Here is a 9579-nt window from a genome sequence, read left to right as displayed (position 1 = left end):
TTCTAAGTGTTCAATAATCTTCCACCTCCAGACCACGAATGGCGTACATACCATTCTGACTCTCTCGGTTCAAGAATATCGAACAGGGGCAGCTGTCATACCCCAAAATTTGCCCATTAATATTTTAAGACATTTTTCAGGGCATTCCGACTCATTTTTATGACACTGATCTTAAAGGAACAAAGGCCCAGCTCACGAATGACCCAAACCAGAAAATGGCCCAAACTGGCCTGTTCGCTACGCGTTCGCTACACGCTCGCCTAGCGAACGTTCGCTACACGTTCGCTACACGCTCGCCTAGCGAACGTTCGCTACACGTTCGCTACACGCTCGCCTAGCGAAGCTGACAGACAACAGAAAATTTCGGGCTTCACTCTGAGCCCATTAGGTCACAAAAAAAAGAGCATTATAAATACCAGCACTTCAGTAATGAAAAGGGGACGAAAAAGGAGAAAGGAGAACCCTAGCAAGCAAACCCTAGCGCTCACAGACGGAAAACCCTGAAGGAAAAGCCGGCGGCAGCAAAGCTACCTCCGTCCAACTCAATCCGGCTCGCCAACTCAAGGTTGCAATTCGATTGCAAACAGGTTTGCATTACTATTATCGCTTCATTTTCTTAATTTGCATGTGATACCGCTTTATATTCTTAACTTGCATGTGATATTATAATTGAATTCATAAACATATTTGAGGTTTTGCATGTGAGTTTAAGTATGCCAGCCTATCCTGAATGTTTGACCATATTATTTCTGTAATTGAATACTATAAGACTTGCCGCATGCTGAGATTATATTGTTCTGAAATTCAAAACCCGCAGCCGCTCGCTAGCACGTCGCTAAGCGAGCCTGTAGCGAATATTCGCTAGGCCTTCGCTAGGCGAGGCAGAGGCGAACGGGACAGTAGCTTATATTTCGTTTGTTCTGTGCTATGCTTCTCTGATCTGTTCCCTTATCATCATACATTATTTTGCATGACATTTTTGCTGTTGTATTTCTTTTGCGGTGTAATCCTCGATTGCACCCTGATTGGTATTCTAACCCGTTTGCTGAATTTTGTAAAGGTTCACATATCCCAGGAAAAGAGTGTTGTTTAGGCCTTCCACTTTATTTGTGGGATACCCTTATGAAGATCCACCCTAAATTGCTTAATTAATTTTAATGTATTAATTTTAATGTATTAATTTTAATGTATTGATTTTAATGTGGAGATTCATCCTAATCACCTAATTGACTTTAAAATATGACCTTTAAACATGTGATTTTGGACCTCTCTTCGCTGCCCTACGGTATTACGGTATAACGGTCATGTCCCGCGAATGTAGGGATACACTTAGCAAAGACCCTTCGGTTAAATCATCATAAAATAAATCATGGTCCCTCGGATGTTGCTTTCGAAAATACGATTTTGTCCCTCGATGACCCTTCGGTGTAGCCTACGGTTAAATGATGATCGTCCCTTCGAATGTTAAGGTATCCTTACAACTGTTGCCTTCAATGACCTATCGATGACCCTACGATGACCCTTAAACATCCAAAGGGTAAAATTACTTACTTCTCAATAGTAAGGACAGTTTTACCCTCATAAGGATAGGAAACGTTCATAACGACCTTAGGAAGGTATAACTCTCAATTACTGGATCATAACCTAAAACATTTTCCACCCCTCACACTTTGCAAGTCCTAGAAAGTCACCACTTGGTATACATTCATACTAGAATCATTACCAAGTTATATCTTTCTAAACTGTTTTTCAAAATCAAACGAGATAAATACTTTGTATACATTCATACGAGAATCATTACAAAGTTAAACTCTCTTTTCGAAACATTTTTAAACAATTCACCAACACTTTTCAGACAAAAATATAAGTGATCCAGCAATTAAGAGCCCATGGATAACCATGGATACAAAGGGTGCTAATACCTTCCCTTTGTATAATGTACCTCCCGAACCCAAAATCTATTGAGGTCTTTCCTGTTCTTTTCCACCTTTCCTTATTGGATAAAAGAAAAGTCGGTGGCGACTCTTGCTATCCGCGACATTGCGATAAAAAGCAAAATACCCCAAGTCAGTTCACCGTATGACAGATACGTTCACCAACTTCTATAAAGAGTAATTCAAGTCCAGCAAGCCTCAAATTTTTCATCTCACTAACCTCATTATGAAAGACACCTCCATTATCGGTATGAGAGAGGACCTCAACACTCCCTTCACTCAAGAAGAGATCAAAATCGTGATGTCTCAACTAAAATCCACTAATACTCCGAGTCTAGATGGTTTACCAGCTTTGTTCTATCACTTTTTCTGGCCTATTTTTGGCAGAGATATTACCCTCACCATTCTCAACATCCTTAACAATAATGGGAGCCAAAAGAGTTTAATCACACTTATATTTATCTTATTCCTAAGAAGAAAAACCTTGCAATCCCTTCGGAGTACAAGCCTATATTCTTATGCAATGTTATTTTGAAGATTACCACTAAGACTATAGCTAACAGAATAAAAAAGATTCTTCCTCAAATCATTAGTGAGAATCATAGCGCTTTTGTGGAAAAAAGACTAATAACCGATAATATTATCATAACGTACTAGAACTTTAACCATATTAGAATAACTAATAGAAAAAAAGCTTACGTTGATATTAAGATGGGCATGGAAAAAGCCTATGATAGTCTAGAATAAGATTTCATAAATGACACTCATTACTACAAAATATACATTCGTAATGCAATTTCACATCAACCATAGTCTCCACCGTGGTGAAAATGGCATCTAGTCACGAGTTCGAATCCCAGTACCAACAATTTTGTTTTTTATTCATTTTTAAGTCACTTTTCACCACTGTTGGAATTCCAACCGTGGTGAAAAGTGGCATATTCCTTTTTAAAAAAATAAAAAATAAACTACATTTTCGAGAACTATAACATTCCACGTTTATTCACTTTTTCCCTAGACAGACTTAAACTGACTTCATCTTTCGTTTATAAAAATCTATTTCTCCCCTAAACAAACTTGAAAAAATCATTTCTTTCATAATCAAAACTCGAAAACATCATTATTTCATTAACAAGTTTCAGAATTCCATCATCTCTTCTCCAACTTGAACGAGACAAGGAAAACAGGGATTCAAGTTAGCAGTGTTAGTTGTTGTTATGTCAGATAAAATGTTTAATGTTTAATGTTGTTGAGATTTAATGTTTAACGATTTTATTGATTTTGTTGTTATTACTGTTGTTGTTGTTTTTTCTTGTTGTTGTTTTCATTATTATTGTTGATATTTAATGTTTAACAATATTATTGATTTAGTTTTTGTTCTTGTTGTTGTTGAGATTTAATGTTTAATGATTCTATTTATTTATTTATTTTTGTTGTTGTTGTTATTGAGATTTAATATTTAACGAATCTATGATTTTGTTTTGTTGTTGGTGTTGTTATTCTTATTCTTATCGTTGTTGTTGTTGTAGTTATTGTTCTTGTTAAAGTTGTTGTTGTTGGTGTATTATAAATATTTAATATTCTAGATTATGATGGAAGTTCTTAATGTGGTCATCTAAAGCATGTGGCAAAAATGAAATATTGGGCTAATTGACTTTTCACAACAGTTGGAATTTCCTTCCATGGTGAAAAGTGGGTTGACTGACATTTTCTAACATGGTTGGAAGTTCCAACTGTGGTGAAAAGTGAGTTGGCTATATTTTATTACGGTTGGAATTTCCAAATGTGGTGAAATGTAGCGCGATGTCTAATTTTTCACCACGGACTTTAGCTCGTAGTGGAAAGTAGTGCATTTACTCTCACACCCTATGTTATCAGGGACCACCATCCATGGTGGAATCCTTCTCCCAACCATGGTAATAGATACTTTTTGTAGTAGTGACTTTGAATTCTATGGGTTTTCCTATAGGAATCACCAACACTATTATGAAATGCATCACCTCAGCTTCATTCTTTATCCTCTTAAATTGGAACCATTCTGATAGAATTTATCCTACTAGAGGCATTACACAAAGAGATCCTTTTTCACTCTATCATTTTATTATTTGTGCTGATCTTTTCATGCCTTTCCCCATTTATAAACTACATGTACTATTAGTTCATTGTTTTTATGATTGACAACAATTTTGTTAAAATATGTATCATAACAAGATGTTGAGCAAGATGTCGTGACATGTTGATCATACATCTTTGCATGTTTTGTTTTACTTCTTGGATGACTTATTTTATTATGAGATATATGAAGATTCTCTTAATATTTAGTTATCATAACTGACTGTCCAAGAAGGTTTATTTTAGGAACTCTTCTTTTGTTTCCAGTTGTGCACCTGTTTCATAAAAAAAGGATGTTGAGACATTTTAAGGAAACATTAGATCATATTTGATTCTGTAGAACAGATGTCGAAACATTTATGGAGACATCAAATTTTATTCTGCATAACTGATCCGCTGTCGCGCGCGGATCAAAAACGAGTATTTTTGACAAAACGTAGTTAGCGACAAATTGACTCGGATTATCGTTCTCACAAGGATTCTTGAATGAATTAACCAATGATAGTAACGATTAATGGGGTTTTGGTTGGTTTAGGATTCAATTAAAAAAATAGATTAAAATAAGTGATTATTGAAATAAGTTGTAGCAACAATTTACTGATTTGGTCTTTGCCTATCATTGACTATCGTAATTCCAACCACAAATTAACTATTCCTATTCGATTATAATATCAACTGACAATCGCAATTGATAGTATAAGTTGTATGTTCCTATTATCCGAATTAAGCAAACGGGATTAAGTTTCATGAATTAAGCAAACATGAATTAAACGGACTCGATAACGAATTAAGCAAACGAAATCGTGACTATAGTTAGGATCACACAATCAATCGGATTAAATCAATATATCATATGTAAATCAGATTAAGCAAACAAAATACATATATTAATATTGAAAGGAATAAAAAACCTGAATAAGAATTACTAAAATCTCAAGGTATCGGAACCCGAATACAGCAAATTATTTGGATCGATTAGTTCTTCATGAGAATTCTTGCCAAAGCTTTCAAGTACTTCATGAATAGTCATAATCCCCATGTTATACGGCTGCTAGGTATATGGAAAACAAGGAATTTTGTTTACAACCCAACTAGATCGAAAACATAACCCAAGCCCAAAACTAATGACCCAAAACTTAAATAAAACTAATGCTGCAACTTCAACGAATTTTCTGGCCCTGCTACAGTCTGATTCAGCTCTTGACTTCTGAACAAAAGTTGTAGATCTTTTTCTTAGCTTTCCATCGACTGGTAGCACGTCTCAATTCGATACTCCTAGCTCAAGATATGATTTTTCTCGCGAAAGCTGCTAATGCTGAAAATTAAATAAGTGCAAAAACAACATAAATTATGAAAACACATTAAAACATAAAAATAATCAAAGCAAACCGAAGAAATGCTTAAGTATAAACATGGAAGAACGTGCATCAAAATGCACTGATTAAATTCCCCCACACTTGAACTTTTGCACTCCGAGCAAAATGAAAAACAAAACAAAACACAGACACATCAACCGTGACTCATTCTAGGCTACAAGTCATCTTCGGTTAAGTTTGCATCGATAGGTACTAATCTTGCACACTAAGGATATCGTAGGAACACTAATCCACAATTGTGCAGTCATAAACCTCCTGAATACACAAATCAACTCGAAACATGTTATTATGTTAAAGCCTAACTTACTCATCCTTCTTTTTGCTCTTTTTCATTCAGGCGCAATCACATTAAGCCCGTTATCTCCACACACTCATAGTAAGGCTACCGGTTAGTGGCTCTGATCCTTTTTACACGGGATTCTAGTACCTACGTGGCATAACCCTTTGCTTATTCAGTTGTAGTTGCGGGGGATCGGACCGTAATCCGCCCTACCAAGTTCAGTACCAGAAACCGCTGAACCAACTGACAACTAGTCTTATTTTCAATTTTTTTTAAAGATTCTACATCCGTTGGGTTAAGTGACCGGGTGAGGGTCACCAAACTTAGAAGGTGCATTCCTTGTTTTTTTTTCCGGAGCACTCACTTATATTCATCGGCTTCCCTGCGTAGAGTGCGTGTGAGATGGTGCTGACTGCTGAAATAAACTACTCAAGAGCTATAAGAAAAATGAGAACTCAAGGCTATATCATAGAAAGTATTCAAAATGATTTTCATATTTAGGAGATTTAAGGTGTTAAAACGATACCGATCTTGTGAACTTTTCCCAAGTCTCTACAAACCAACCTCAAATTATTCTATAGCCTAAAACTTTCAACAAAAATGCAATTTTTTTTAGAAAGAAAACAAAAACAAAACAAAACAAAGAACAAAAACAAAGAAAATAAAGTATTCCCTCCCCCACACTTAAAATATGCATTGTCCTCAATGAAAGAAACAAACATAAAATAAGAGAGAGAAGAGAGAGGAAAGAACACACCTGAGTAGTCAAGGAGGATAAGTGATCACATAAGCAGTCTTTCCCAAAGAGATATATTCTACATTTTCTTCTTCTAAAGTGGGGTTGTCATGGAATAGCTTAGGGTAATGTCCATTGAACTTGAAATTTTTATTGGTATCTTCGCCTCTTATTCCAGGATCAAAGAATCTTCTAAAAGTAAAAGTGTCAAATGGACACGTGAAGGTGATCTGATCTGGAATGTCAGCCAATGTCCAACCAAATGCCTTTTTATGCTTCCTTAAAACCTGCAAAATCTTATTTTCTTGATCGAAATCAAGGTTAGAAGAAATTATAGCCGGTAGTTTTTCATTCATCTCTAAATAAGCATATTTCATATTTTCAGGAAGTTGCTTCAGCTCGAGGGAAGGTGGCTGCTCAATAGAAGGAGTGTTTGGGGCAGCCGGGATGTCAAGAGCTTTATCTACATGAACAACTTTAATTGCAACCTTATCTACAGTAAGAATATCAACTTGCAAGACAACCTCAATTTCAGCACAAACAGAGCAAATTTTAGTTTCAGTACAAATATCACAGGAATAAACATCATCAAAACCAGACAATGATGGAAAATCAGATGCAAACAAATCACTACAAGTATCATCAACAATTTCATAAATCAAATCTATTTGAAAAACAGAATGTTCTTCCAAGGGTTGTTGGTTTGATCCTTGAGCTTGCTGCATGGCATTCACCAAAGTGGCAAGCTGCCCAATCTGTGTTTGCAAAGTCTTTAAAGTAGATACTACTTGTTGTTGAACCTGGAGATTATTTGCAGCCATTTGTTTGACAATATCTTCTAGTGAAGGTCCAGAGGGTGCAGAGCACACAACCTCAAATTCCTTTAGATGCTCATGCGGATCCTCACCTGCAAGACCACTAAACCTTGGAAACAAGTGTATTAAACCAGATTTCAATTCAAAAGAAACCGAAACATCAGAATATTCAATACAAAAGTCATTATAATTAACATCAGGAGTAGCAAACTGCCTTAATGTTCTTTGATCATCCATGTAATAAAAAAAACACAGAAATACCAACTATGTCTAAAATAGACAAAAACAAATAGAAAGAAGAAAAACGATTAAAATAAATTCATAAAAATACAAAAGCACCAAACTTAATCTAATGACGTGAAATAAAAATTTTGAGATTTTTTTTGGATTTTTTCGACACTATGAAAACAGTAAAAAATCAATTAAAAATAGAAAAACAAAGAATTTGGCAAATTTGATGTCAGAGTCCCTTACTCTAGAGTAAGGGAGTATTGATCGCACGATTTTTTTGCTTCCAATAGGAAAAAAACTTATACAATCAAACACAAATTTTCCAAAAACCGGTTTTTTCTGACTCTAGACGCAACTCCGAACGCGAAACTGTAGAAAAATTCGGAAAAATAACAGAAAATTGCAGAACAACAAAACACACAATACTTAAAACTAAACTATTGGCTAATTCGACAAGAATCCCCGGCAACGGCGCCAATTCGATCCGCTGTCGCGCGCGGATCAAAAACGAGTATTTTTGACAAAACGTAGTTAGCGACAAATTGACTCGGATTATCGTTCTCACAAGGATTCTTGAATGAATTAACCAATGATAGTAACGATTAATGGGGTTTTGGTTGGTTTAGGATTCAATTAAAAAAATAGATTAAAATAAGTGATTATTGAAATAAGCTGTAGCAACAATTTACTGATTCGGTCTTTGCCTATCATCGACTATCGTAATTCCAACCACAGATTAACTATTCCTATTCGATTATAATATCAACTGACAAGCGCAATTGATAGTATAAGTTGTATGTTCCTATTATCCGAATTAAGCAAACGGGATTAAGTTTCATGAATTAAGCAAACATGAATTAAACGGACTCGATAACGAATTAAGCAAACGAAATCGTGACTATAGTTAGGATCACACAATCAATCGGATTAAATCAATATAGCATATGTAAATCGGATTAAGTAAACAAAATACATATATTAATATTGAAATGAATAAAAAACCTGAATAAGAATTACTAAAATCTCAAGGTATCGGAACCCGAATACAACAAATTATTTGGATCGATTAGTTCTTCATAAGAATTCTTGCCAAAGCTTTCAAGTATTTCATGAATAGTCATAATCCCCATGTTATGCGGCTGCTAGGTATATGGAAAACAAGGAATTTTGTTTACAACCCAACTGGATCGAAAACATAACCCAAGCCCAAAACTAATGACCCAAAACTTAAATAAAACTAATGCTGCAACTTCAACGAATTTTCTGGCCCTGCTACAATCTGATTCAGCTCTCGACTTCTGAACAAAAGTTGTAGATCTTTTTCTTAGCTTTCCATCGACTGGTAGCACGTCTCAATCCGATACTCCTAGCTCAAGATATGATTTTTCTCGCGAAAGCTGCTAATGCTGAAAATTAAATACGAAAATTAAATAAGTGCAAAAACAACATAAATTATGAAAACACATTAAAACATAAAAATAATCAAAGCAAACTGAAGAAATGCTTAAGTATAAACATGGAAGAACGTGCATCAAAATGCACTGATCAATAACAGATGTTGAAACTTTTATGGAGACATCATATTTGATTATGCAGACCAGATGTCGAAACATTTATGGAGACATCAAATTTGATTCTAAAGAACAGATGTCGAAACATTTAAGGAAACATCATACGTGATTCTGCAGAATGGATATCGAAACATTTAAGGCGACATCAGATTTGATTTGATCAAGTATTATGCAGAACAGATGTCAAAACATTTAATGAGACATCATATTTGATTTGGTTTGTTTTGATCTGTTGTTTTTTTAGCCCAAATCCCATGCTTACCAAAGGCTATTTAAAGAGGATGTTACTAAACCTAATGTACAAAAGAAGCAACGCTGGAAAATGTCTTTATTAGGGTTTAGTTGTCATTGTTATTTGTGAGTCATTCTAGTATCTCTTTGATACTATAATTGGACTGAGTTTATTGAGTTGTAATTGTGAATCACTCATGAGCTTTCAAGCAAGAGTGCATTCTGTTTTCATTGGAAATGTGTCGTCTGTTCTTTGATTATTTTTCAGTTATTATCATTGTTGTGTGATTGAA

This window comes from Lathyrus oleraceus, chromosome 4, assembly GCF_024323335.1.
Source record: "Lathyrus oleraceus cultivar Zhongwan6 chromosome 4, CAAS_Psat_ZW6_1.0, whole genome shotgun sequence".
NCBI classification, from domain to species: domain Eukaryota; kingdom Viridiplantae; phylum Streptophyta; class Magnoliopsida; order Fabales; family Fabaceae; genus Lathyrus; species Lathyrus oleraceus.
The sequence above is the reverse complement of the archived record's forward strand: the minus strand, read 5'-3'. Positions refer to the sequence as shown.